A 13,982-nucleotide genomic window follows, 5' to 3' on the forward strand; every position below is an offset into this window, starting at 1 on the left:
AATCAGACTTATAATTAGTTTTATCTAGCTCACAAAGATTTGTCAATTTCTGGCTTGAAGGAGCTCCCTCTTCAAATCTGTTTTAAAAGTGCACATTTGATGTATATGTTTTATGTTACTTATTGATTCTAAAAGTAATACACAAAAAAATACTTATGAAACAACCCAAATGTTTCAGAAAAGTGCATTAACATATTGTGATATGTCCATATAATATGTCCATATATTATTTGTTTGTAAAAAAGAATTAAGTACTCTTACACGCTATAATATGAATGAACTTCAAAATCATTAGGTAAGTGAAAGAAGCCAGACACAGAGATCACATTGTATGAGTCCATTTATTGAAATATCCAGAATAGGTGAATCCATTGAGACAGAAAGCAGATTGGTAGTTGCTGGGAGCTGGGGGATTAGGTTTTTTGTTTTCATTGAAGTGCTGGGGATGGATCCAAAGGTCCTTCACTTGCTAGGCCAGCACTGTCCTCTGAACTAAGCCCCCCAGCCCCTTATGAGTAACTTTTTAATGGACAGATGAGGTTTCTTTTGGGGGTGATAAAATGTTTTAGAACTAGATAGGAGTAATGTTTGGAGAACATTATCAATGTAATTCTGTTATGTGAACTTCACCTCAATTTTTTAAAGAAATGAACTAATTTAAAACTTAACTGCAGTTTTGAATTTTTGAAATGAAAGTGCTTCTCAAGGTCATCCAACCCAATCTTCTGTCTATTTTTTACAAATGAAGAAACTGAAGCTTATCAAAATTAAATCTCTGTCTCATGTTACACAGTAGCTAGTCAAAAACCCACACCAGAATTTGAGTACCTAGATTTCTAGCCCAATGACTTCTTTTTTTAAAAAAAGCTTCTGTATCATATGCTGGTTTAATGTCTGTTGCTCTGTGTGTGTGATGTTATTGTGTTAATTTTAAATAAAGGTAAAAAGTAGCTTTATTTATGCTTCTTATTTTTTTTAAAGGGAGCGTGTAAAGGGTATTTATTGCAACAATTTGCCAAAAAGCAAGCCAGAGCTTAAATTAAAAGAAGCTAATTCCCTGCAACATATTGGCAATCAAAGGAAGCAATGTATGTACTCATATGCACATGTGCGTGCGTGTACACACACACACACACACACACACACACACACACACACACACATCTTTTTGTGCTAGGAATTGAACCCAAGGCCTTGTGCATACTAAGTATATGCTGTACCACTGAGCTACACCTGGCATAGTGTATTATAAATATACCCACATTTATCTGGTTTGTGAATCCCTAACTTCTACCATGATCCTGATTCATTTTTAAAAAATTAAAATATTATTTTAAGTGGGGCATGGTGGCACTTGCCTGTAATCCCACCGGCTCAGGAGGCTGAGACAGATGAGACAGGATCACAAATTCAAAACCAGTCCCAGCCAAAGCAAGGCAATAAGCAACTCAGTGGTCAAGTGCCCCAGAGTTCAGTCCCTGGTACCCACCCCCCCCAATTTTTTTTTATTTCAAAGAAAATGGGTTAACAAATTCTACCGCTTAAGTTTTTGTTTTTTTCCAATAAAAAAGAATTCTCAGAGTATATAAAAATTACATAAATGATTCCGTCCTACTTGTGGAAGCTAGGTCTGTTTTCAACAAAATTAAGCCTTGAGTCAGGTTCAGGGTTGGAAATGGAGTTCAGCAATGACAAAAGCAAGATGGGGGCTGGAAATGTAGCTCAACAGGCTATGAGTTTGATCTTCAGTACCACAAAAGGAAAAAAAGAAAGCAAGACACTTTTGTACCCTCTAGAAATAGGCTATTATAGTCAAATGTAAGGGACTGTGTTGATTTAGTGCTAACAAGAATTAGTCATTCTTTTTTAAAAAATATTTTTATGTATATTTTTTTCGTTGTAGATGAACACAGTATATTTATTTATTTTTATGTGGTGCTGAGGATCGAACTCAGTGCCTCACACATGTGAGACGAGCGCTTTACCACTGAGCTACAGCCTCAGCCCCAGTCATTCTTGTTTTAAAAAAGAAATGTAACTATATCATTGCTTTCTCTCCCTAAATCCACTTTAACTTTCAAATTCTTTGTGCTCTTTATTATGAAGAGGAAGATATACTCTCATTACTACCCTACATGAATTTCCTGTTGAAATTTCTCTCCAACATTCTTTCATCTCACTTGTTTTCATTTCTACTTAGTATGTTTTCCCTTCTTTTCATTTAGTTTAGAGACCAGCAAAAGTATGACCCAATGCCTGTTTTTGTGAATAAAGTTTTATTGGAACCCCTGCAAGCTTATTCTTTTTCATATTGTCCATAACTTCTTTCATGCTACAGTAGATGAACTGAGTAATTGCATTGGCAGTCGTGTGACCTACAAACCGAAAATATTTATTAGACCTTTTACAAAAAGTATTTGCCAACTTCCAGCCCTTGCTTTCTTTCCTTATTTTTTTAATACAGTGAAAGATATAAAACAGATCCTGTAGAGTAAATACATACCAATACCAAGGAAGGAATATAAGAAAGCATAGGATTTGTGCATAGGCTAACAGGAAGCCCTGTGTGATTACAATAAGAGTTTCGTGAATATGAATCATTGGAGATAATGTAGAAAAGATATAAAATGGGCCATTTAAGATTTTTTGAACAAAGGAACTTTGTCAAATCAGGAAAGTGATGTAGTACATATAGTGTTTATACAGTAATAACAGTTATTAGCTAAAGTTGTGTTAATGGGGGAAATGGCATAGTTGCAAGAATACAATTATACAGTTAAAATTGATGGGAAATCAGACATTGAATTTGAGGACAAGCCAATAAGAAGTCTTAGATTCAAACTTCACTGAGCAGAAAAATGAAAAATTATTATTTATACATATTGGCGAAGTAAAGAGCTAATTTTTGTTCTAAGTTAATGAAGAATTATAACACAATAGAAAACAAAACTGATTAGGTATAAGCATTATTAACCCTGTTATATCATCCCAGCCACAGACAGTTTTTCATTGGCTGTACTTGACCTTCTGGGTACCTGGCTGCTATCCTCTTGTCAGGATTCATCTCTTTATGAAATCCGCTTATATTGCTCTTCAAAATGCCACCCTGATATACAGATTTATTTATGCTGTTTAATGTACAGAAAATTGCCTTTTTTCCTAAACATTCTGAGCCATAATCAAGAAGGGTTTTTACTTCCCAAATAAGACATATCTCAAAGAATTGTCTTCAAATAGAATCACAGTTCCCAAACTGTGCAGAGGTACCCCCAGGGTACTGCAGCAAACTCACAAGAGTGCTACAGGACATTTTACATCATTTTCATTTTGTGCTACATTCCTCTAGGATGATATCATATTTGGGAAATGGTTGCTACAATAAAAAAGCAGTACCTCCTGAAAAATACTGTAACAGGAATAAAGATGGCAGTGTTTAGTTCACAGCTGGATGAGTTGTTCAGTGCTCCATAAACACATACATTCCATTTTTGAATGAGAGTTATCAGCTGAAGTTGCATTAATGGGCAAAATGGCATACCCCAGGATGTGTAAATAATAATTTTTCATTTTCCTGTTCAATGAAATTTGAATCTAAGAATTATTATTGGCTTGTCCCCAAATTCAATGTCTAATTTCCCATCATTTTTAACTGTATAATTTTTGAATGAATCAAATAAAAACTTTTTACAATTTATATGTATTTTCCAAACTATTGAGTTGTAAAGGTGGTTATTATTAAGTTGTTTTAATCTACCTGTTAAAAAACAGAACTATTAGGCATTTGCCTTAATATCATGAAAAAAAATAACAGAAATAATAAAGGTTCTGTGACCTGAGAATGTTTCAGATCCTTTGAGCTAGAGATAATTGTCCAAGTCTAACATGAATATACTCTTCCATGAGTATGTGAAAATGCAGCAGTTTTTCTTTTTCCATTTTTTCAAAGTAGCATATCAGTGACTTGGGAATTTATGTAGAATGTTAGTAAAATTTAATGAATCAAATATTGTTAAATTAGCACTGTGCTTTGTGTCATAGCCCAAAAAAAAGTCCTCTTCCCCTTAAGATTACAGTCAAGTAAGGGAAGTAATAGAAATGCAGATTACTTATATTATTAAGTAAAATAAAATAAATACATTCAGCTGTTTTGTTTCATAATATTACATACCATGAATTTGAAATTTACATATTCAGAGAGGAATGAATACATCCACTGAATACATCTAATTATAAAAGGCTTTGGGATACAACCTAGATTTTAAATAGGCCTGGAGGTGGTGGTAAAATTCTTAGAGATAGTGGACATTTCAGATAGAAGAAACAACATAAAGACTCAGAAAATTTATTTTGGGAAAGGTAAATCATTCTGTATGAATGAAGCAAAGACATATGTTGTGGAGAAATAGAGGTTACAGCTGGTTTACTGTATAAGCTGAAGTACTGTTGTGAAGAGCTTTGAATGCTAGAGTGTGAGGCATGTGGATTTAATTTACTAGGAAAAGAAGAATGATTAGGGTGATTAATCTGTCAGCAGGATATAGGATGATTAAATCAGAGAGGGAGAAGAGGCAGAGGGAGCTTTTGGAAAGGGAATGATGGATTTTGTTTTATGTATTTGTATTTCAAAGGAATACCAAACCGTAAGACCAAAGTTAAAGAGCATTTTTCTCTTCACCATTGCAACTTACAGCTGTAACAGAACTTACCATTCCTGGGGCAGGAGGACTCTTAAATGTTCTTGATATTTCTATTTTAATAATATTAATACATTGTAAATATGTACAGAATATATACTAGATGCTTGTCAATGTATTAAGCACTTAGTCAATCTTCACAACTACATGGCAGTTGTATCATACCCAGCTTATAGATGAGAACAGTAAGGCCTTGGGAAGTTAAATTGCCTGAAGTCATGCAGTTAATAATTAGACAAGTTGGCAAAACAGTTAAGACTTAGTGTAATAGTGGGGCCTGGTGACACATATCTGTAGTCCCAGCTACTCAAGAAGCTGAAGCAAGAGGTTCACTTGAGCCCAGAAGTTCAAGGCTAGTCTGGGAAACAGCCAAACCCAATCATCCCTGAGGGGGGAAAAAAAAAAAAAAGTTTGTTTAAATTTCAGAGAATTAAGCTAATCCTTCTGCTCAGGTACTGTTAAAACCGTGATCATTTGACTTGGGCACAGCTCTTATGTTATTTTTCATATCATTCGTGATCCCTTATTGTGTTCTATATGTCCTTACATTTGTAAGTATCCTTAAAACTATATTGTGTTGATTTCAATGCATGCAAGTATTTACATTGCACACAATATCTTAAAAGTATGAACTATACCATCTTGTCCATTTTGGTGTATACATTTCTACTTTGTTGCTTTCTCAACACAATAATGCATTCACCACATTTGCCTTATCGTTTCCTCTAGAAATTGACTTCTATGATATCTCACACTCCCTTTTGCTTTCAGCAAAGCTTTAATAAATATCCCCCTCTGTGTCTCCCTAAAGCTCATCTTCTCTTCACTACACTTTTATGCCTTATATTATATGCTTTTTCTGAGGGTCTTACATGAGATAGGAGAAATCTTGAGTTCTGCATTCATGGTATACTGAAGGTTGCAGATATTTTAATCATCAAAACGATTTAAATATGTGTGGAATAGGCGATTTCATTTTTTGCTTCCCAAAGGAGCCACATAGGCAGGAAGGTGCAGGTGACTTTTTCTCTTCTGTTCTTTTGATGCATTTCAGTCAGTGGTGACAAACTTTACTGCATTCACTAGTATATTTGTTTTAACTTTCATTTAGTAATTCTGCTGTCATTTGTATAAATACTGCATATCATGATAATGTAATTGTAAATGATTCATACATTATCTTAGTGATTGTCAAAGCCAGTATTTTCCTTACAAGCAGATAGGAACTATGCTTTGTCATAACTCATTTGATCCTCCCACTCCTGCAAAGAAATATATTTTACACTCTAGGAGATTCAGAAAACATGTAGGATCCATTGAAAGGAAAAAAATATGCTATATGGTTGTTGTATTTGTTATTTTTTACTTCATATTTATTCATTCTCTCAACCCTGTTCTCTGTATGAAAAAAAAGTATGAACTATCCATTCACGGAAAACAGGCTAATTATGTTCTTTAAAACAGACAACAGTGTACATCTTGAGACACAGGCATCTGGTACTCTCAGCCCTTCCTTCGTCAGTGCTCATCTAGGCTTGATGGGGCTCTCCGGCTGTCCAATTTTTTTCCCCTCACATCTTTATTCTCCCTTTTGCTTCTATAAACAGTGTTCTATCCTTACTAAAGTCTAATTTTATATTTAGTTTGTTCCTTTTTGAGCCTTCTGTCTACTAAAAGATGTAGACTTACTCCCAGTTGTTTATCTACTCTCACTCTTTGTTTATTGAACTTTGCTTCTCGCTGTTTATAAATATCTCCTGCTTATGTAGAGATTTACTTCACATAAACAAAATACTTTTTATCCTTTAAACAGCTTTATGGGAAGAGTAATTAACCACATCACCAAATTTTAGGAATAAACTTATTAGAAGCATCTGTAATTTTCCAACCCAAATTTTAATCATTTTTACTATTAATATATTCCCCTGTACTCTTTTTTTAACCATTGATTTAATGTAGGTTCTAATTGTACTGTGTATACACAATTTTAAATGACACTGAATGTTATGTACCATAAACATTTTCTACTTTGCTACTTAGTTTTCATCATCATCACTTATAATATCTTCAAAGTATTCTCTAGAACAACAGTGTTCGATAGAGATATGTATCCCCCTATGTAATTTAAATTTTCTGGCCTTCACAATATTAAAAAGAGGGAAAAGTTTAGTATATTTAACCCAACATACCTACAGTGTTTTTTCCATGTGGAAAAAATGATAGATACGTGTGTGTGTGTGTGTGTGTGTGTGTATATATATAATATAAATTGTTAGATTTTTAACATTTTTCAAACTAAATCTTTAAAATGTGTCCATTTTACACCTTTAGTAAATTGTCATTAAATTTTCAAGGGCCAAAAGGAAAGGTAGTTCTAACAAAACAGTAACATTTTAACAAAAAATATTTAACACTGCCTCCATTTTTAAAATTAATGAAATTAAATTAAAAATTGATTTCTAATCATACTAGCCACATTACATGTGTCTATCATCTACATGTAATTTCTTCATTTAAATTAAGTGAAATTTAAAATCCAAGTCCTTAGTTGCACTAGTCACACTTTAAATGATTAATAACCAACTTTGAAGTATATAGGTCAATTCTTATCTATTTATTCTAATAAAATGTTTACATTTCTTACAGGTTTCCAGTGATATAAATAGCGTACACAGATACATTCATGAATGTATACTTTTCTTTTTAAAAATTTTGGTCAAAGAGTATGCTTATGTTTCCTCATGTGTATTTTCCCATCATTTCCTGAAAGATTGTCTACTGCCTTCCCTTCAGCAGTAGTAATATATTTGTTTTGGACCAGGGAGCACTTGCCTGGCATGCATGAAGCCCTGGGTTCAATCCACAGCACCACACACACACACACACAAAAAAAAAAAAATAAGTAAATAAATAAAAGTAACCATAAGAAAATATATATACATACACACACATGCATATATACATTTCACCAACTATTCTTTGTCGTTGACTATCACTTCTTTTTCTTTGTTTGCTAAAAGAAGAATATTTGCGTATATATTGATTTACTGTGAATTTCTTTCAGTGGGATGCTTTCTTGTATTCTTGGCTAACTTCTCTATTGGCAATGTTTGTGTAACTTTTAATCTTTTTTTAAAGTTCTTAATGGATTAAATATATTAACCCCTTGTCACATTTTTTTCTGGTTTCTGGTTTGCATTTTTTCCCCCTACTGAAATTGGAAGAAACCAACTACAAGTTTTGATTTTTCTTCTCTTTTTTTTTTTAATTTTTATTATTGGTTGTTCAAAACATTACATAGTTCTTGACATATCATATTTCACACATTTGATTCAAGTGGATTATGAACTCCCATTTTTACCCCGTATACAGATTGCAGAATCACATCAGTTACTCATCCACTGTTTTACATATTGCCATACTAGTGTATGTTGTAATCTTTCTCAGTTTGGAAGTCATTTCCATTCCCAAAGTTTAGTATTTATTTCTCTTTTTTTATAGACTTTATACCTATGTTTTGAAATTATACTCAAAGTGGAATTTATATGGATATGTAATTGTGAGAAAAGAAACTAAATTACAATTTCTTAAAGTTCAGTCAAATTCAGTGCCTGCTTGTTATTTATAAAGGAGCTTCTGTAGGTTGCTGACCCACTCTGCCAGCACTTCATATTCACGTACACACACAAAACTGATTCTTCAGGTAATTGTTAGTGGGAATAATAAAGAGTTTGAGCTCTTTTTTTAATATTTTTGGGTTTTAGTTGTAGTTGGACACAATACCTTTATTTTATTTTTATGTAATGTTGAGGATTAAGTCCAGCACCCCCACACATGCTAGGCAAGCGCTCTACTGCTGAGCCACAACCCCAGCCCTGAGTTTGAGCTCTTATATAAAAACAGTTAAAAGGAACTCTAAATGATCACCCTAAATTAAAGTAAACACTGGTAAAGAGCAATTTCATTCCTTTTCTTTTAGCACATTGAACAGTTTTGTTTCTAACATTCATTTGTGTTTAAACAACCCTGACAAGTCCTTAGAGCAGTTGAGATTTCTAAATATTACATCTAGCTCTGCTAAAATGGTCTTTAAGTCTTTCTATCCCTTCTCTCTCTGCCTTTTTTTAAAATTTTCCATTATAATGAATAAAAATGTCTCACTTCACTTTTAATTCTAATTACTGTTATGCAAGCTCTACATGTTAAAAATCTATTTTGGTTTTGGTGTTTATAAGGACAAAGATTAATAATTAACTGTTGTATAGATTGAGACCCCTTATTAGAAAAATCACAATATTTTATTAGTTATATAGAGTATTTTTCTAAACTATAGACAAACCGCTGGCTTGTTTTTGTTACAAACCTAACATGTAGAAAAAAAATTTTTTTTTTTTTTTGTAATGGCACCAGTTTTATTTTGGGTGATACCATAGTAAGGAACATGTGGCCTAGCAAAGGTCATAAATCTGGCAAGAAAAATTATGGTTGGCATCAGTTTTAACAGTCTTTGCCATCAAATAGGACACAAATCCCAAATTGTTTAAATTCTAAATATTTACTTAAAGAAAAACAAGAGAACATTAAAAATAGAATTAATTTAAATTGTGAATTTACCTCTTATTTTAAAACTAGTGGGTTTTTGTCTGTTAATAAAATTAACAACATTGAAGTTATACTAGCCATATTACAATACTCTTGTGTTGCATTTTAAAGTAAAACACAAATACAACATACACACATTTGGAATGAGGCCAAATTTAGACTCCAGAGGCATACTGTTCCGTACCTTAAATTACAATCAGATGTATTTTAACAGATCAAATTTTCAGTCTGAAGTTGGTGAGAAGCCTAATTATTTGACCAGGTTACTATTTATGTAGACCATTCTGTGGCTGTCTGTGGTTAATCCACAGCTGGCAGAATGCTAGCTCTGGGAGGTTTCTATTTCATGCTGGAACAGTTTGGAGAGAAATAAGGGGGAAAAGATTTAAACTCTTCTCATTAAATGAAAGACTAAAAAGCAAGTACATACATATTACTATGGAGACAAGATGCTATATAAACTGTTTCTTTTAATTCTCTAAGTGACAAAAATAGCAAAAGAGGCAGCTTGGATGCTCATAGTTTGCAAGTGAAATGGTATTGCTTTTTAAAAAAAAAAGGGAAAACATTTAAAAAATAATAACACCTAAAAAGTGTTACTTTTTATAACAGTTGATTATTGGTAAAGGATTAATGGTCTGGAATTTTTAAGTGATGAGAAAACATTATGTTGTTATGATGAGAAAGCATTTTTATTAGAATTTCATTAGCAAGATTTTAACGTAGTAAGAGACAGTTATAAGGGAGAAAAAGTAATGCCTTTTCCTCGCCTACTGCAAGGATCATAGCTGACATTCCTATAACACATAAAAATTCACAAGAGAAAAGCACAAGAAATATAACAAAAGTTTTATGTAATATGGAAGCTTTCAGAAATAAAGGCCCAGAGAAAAACAGTATTTTATGTTCAGTCTGATGAAAGAAATGGATAGATGATGGAGAAATATTACTGGATTAAAAAGGGTATGATGTAGGGTTGGGGTTGTGGCTCAGTGATAGAGCACTTGCCTCACATGTGTGAGATACTAGGTTTAATCCTCAGCACCACATAAAAATAAATAAATAAATATATTGTGTTCATCTACAACTAAAAAATATTTTTTTTAAAAATTGCATTATCTAATGTCTAATGGTTATAAACTAGGGGCAGAGGACTGGAAACCAGCAAGTGTGTGTTCAGATTCTTCCTGGCCTCTAGGAATAGAACAGAATCCTCTGGAATGAAATCTTATGAACTATTTTCAAGATGAGGTGGTCAGAGAATTTCTGTGTGGCCAGCTCTCACACAGAAATGTAGTTTTCCTATTTGCCAAGGTGCCATATTTTAGTGTATCTTGTTCTGAGTCCCAATGTAGAGTTTATATATAAATATATAATTATATATAAATATATAATTAAGTTAATTATTATATTAGGATTCTATTCTTACAATTATATATCATATACTATATTTAAGGCTTTTTTCAAGGTGTTCCACATCTGTGATGATGAGTTAATAACTCAGAATGTATAAGGGCAATGAATCTTTCCTTCAAAGATGGATCCTGATAAACATGATCCGGCCATACTAAAAGTCATTCTTTTAGTATGTTCATAGTATTTAATTTGAAATTTTCAAAATAAAAATATCTTCTTTGCTGTTATTCTTTTCAAAGTTTGGGTGGTGTGAGTGGTTATTCCATTTGCTGTAAGATAACATTTCAGTAGCATTTTTGCAACTTCTTAAGGTAGTTTCATATATTTAAGGTTATTTCCTATTTAAAGCAAGCTTATCTTCCCTTCTAGTTTCCAGACTCCCTATGATTCTTTGTTCTAATTATCCTCACTCCCTTTTTCATTCTTTTGTTTATCCACTAGCTCGTTTTTATTTGAAAAGCAGAAGTGCTCAAACTTTGCCTGTCCTTAAAAACAACCCTTGCAATCCCCATCCTCCAAGAATAGAAAGTCTGGGGGTTTTTTCTATTATCTATTCAAATTATAAGGAGTCATATTAGAAATCACTAGAAAAAGTCTGATCTCATGTAAGCTGTGTGTCCTGGGGGACATTTTTTTCTCTATTGTATGTTGTTTATAAAATGAGACTAATAACAGTATCTACCTCATAGGTTTGATATAAGGAAAAAATAATAATACCCAAGTTATATATAAAATTCTAAGGCAGTACTTGGCACACAAGAATTGCTTAGTGAATTTCAGGTGATTTTTGTTATCATTGGTAAATGTTCCAAAATAATTTATAATCCTTACCCTCATTTTCTCACCACAACTTCTTTAACTGTCTAGTTTATCTTCATACTAAGTGCTTTCTCCTAATCATTCTGTGTCTTTTGTTTCAGTTGTTTCATTCTCTTTACTCTTGATGGCATTGAACACTTTTTGGTTTTTTGGGGAAGTGGAGTTCTGGGAGTTGAACCCAGGGCCTTGTGTGTGCTAGACAAGTGCTGTACAAATGAGCTGCATACCCATTCTTTTTCATTTATTATTTTGAGATGTGATCTCAGTAGATTGTCCAGGTGGCCTCAAATTTGGAATCCCCCTGCCTCCCCTCCCCTCTCCCAAATTACTGGGATTACAGACATGTATCACCAGCTTAGTAGTGAACACTTTTAAGCAATTTCTTTAAACTTGCCAGGTTGAATTTCTCTGTCATTACTTCTCATTTTCCTTCCTTTTGTTCTCTCCTTTTTTAATTTCATCTGTTCTCTGGCTTCTTGGTTTTTTGTTCTACCCTTTGTCCTCTTCTATATTCTTGGTAATGCAATCCTTCTTTTATAACCACCTTCTTTGATGGCCTTTCTCCTGAGTCCAACTTTCAAATAGATATTTGGAGGTCTCTTAGTACCTCAAAGAGTGTGACCACAATTTAACTCTCTCTTTACCTTGAAAACTAGATCCTGTCCTAGATTTTTCTCCTTTAATTAATAGAAGAACCACATTCAAAATCTGAGTCATCTTTTAACTCTTTGTCTTCTGCATCTTAAACAATCATCAAGTCCCATAGGTAGTACCAGTATGGTTTCCTTTTTCACATTCAAATGGAGAATTTTATTAACTGTTGCTACATTCTTATCCACATTAACTTTCCTTTCATTTTTTTCTATAAGCTTTTTATTGCTGTCATTCAAGGAAAACTTCATTATTTATGTTCCATCCCCACTCCATTCCCACATTGCCTACCAAATACACTTACATTCCATTCAAGGCCTTTTGTGTTCTTAACTCAATTGGCCTTTCCAAGTTCATTGTTTATTATTGTGCTTTGTGTTTTCTTGTACTCATTTCTGCACCATCCATACCAGTTTCTTACATATATGTATTTGTAAGAATGTATGAGGCAATTTTATTATGTAATTCTCAGAAATTGTAATTCTCATGTAAATACCCTCATAAATTTCTTATATATATATTTATGCTTTTGATTGTATTTTCATCTATAAAGCATAAAAATATTTAATAAGATTTTTAATATTAGAGATGTTCATAAATAGCATTTTTAAGTATAGCTTTTGTAACATAAAATTTTAAAAATTCTCATTCAGAATTCCTATTCCCTAAAGACCTAAAAAGAGCATGCTACAGGGACACTGCTACATCGACGTTCATAGCAGCACAATTCACAATAGCAAGACTGTGGAACCAACCTAGATGCCCTTCAATAGACGAATGGATAAAAAAAAAAAAAATGTGGCAGTTATACACAATGGAGTATTACTCTGCATTAAAAAATGACAAAATCATAGAATTTGCAGGGAAATGGATGGCATTAGAACAGATTATGCTAAGTGAAGCCAATCCCTAAAAACAAATGCCAAATGTTTTCTTTGATATAAGGAGAGTAACTAAGAACAGAGTTGGGAGGAAGAGCATGAGAAGAAGATTAAACAGGGGTGAGAGGTGGAAGGGAAAATGGAAATGGAAGGAGACCCTCATGGTTATACAAAATTACATACAAGAGGAAGTGAGGGGAAAGGGGGAAAAAAAACAAGGGGGAGAAATGAATTACAGTAGATGGGGTAGAGAGAGAAGATGGGAGGGGAGGGGAGGGAGGATAGTAGAGGATAGGAAAGGCAGCAGAATAAAAAAAAAAGAACAGAATATTCCTCAAAAATTCAGTGTAGATATTTCTTAAGATAATAATATGATTTTAATAAATCACTTAAAAGAATACAGACTTCTTTACAAGAAGCTAGGATTCAGTCTGCCTTCACTGTTTCTCTTATTCAAAAATATAATTGGGGCTGGGGATGTGGCTCAAGCGGTATCGGGCTGGCCTGGCATGCGTGCGGCCCGGGTTCGATCCTCAGCACCACATACAAACAAAGATGTTATATCCGCCGAAAACTAAAAAATAAATTTTAAAAAATTCTCTCTCTCAGTGGCAGAGAGCTCACCTAGCATGTGTGAAGCCCTGGATTCAATCCTCAGTACTACATAAAAATAAATAAATAAAGGTGTCATGTCCAACTATAACTAAAATAAACAATAACTAAATATTTTTTAAAAATATAATCACTATCTTGAATGAGACATTTTAAATATTTTTGTCTTTTGTAGATTTGCAGAATTTTTTATAGTATTCAGCCTATAAATCTAATATAAAATAAGCACTAGTTTCTTCTCTGAAGTAGTGACATAGATCAAACATACATGATTAACTTTTTCTAATTAAATGCAACTATCTTCTAC

General features: G+C 33.0%; 1 protein-coding gene across 2 annotated transcripts in view; it reads left to right on the plus strand.

Moving 5' to 3' along the window:
• Adk (adenosine kinase) overlaps positions 1-13,982 on the plus strand; it is a 468,242-nt gene that overhangs the window by 292,402 nt on the left and 161,858 nt on the right. The gene's annotated exons all lie outside the window — the stretch shown is intronic.

The sequence above is a fragment of the Urocitellus parryii genome, chromosome 5 (assembly GCF_045843805.1).
Source record: "Urocitellus parryii isolate mUroPar1 chromosome 5, mUroPar1.hap1, whole genome shotgun sequence".
Lineage (NCBI taxonomy): Eukaryota > Metazoa > Chordata > Mammalia > Rodentia > Sciuridae > Urocitellus > Urocitellus parryii.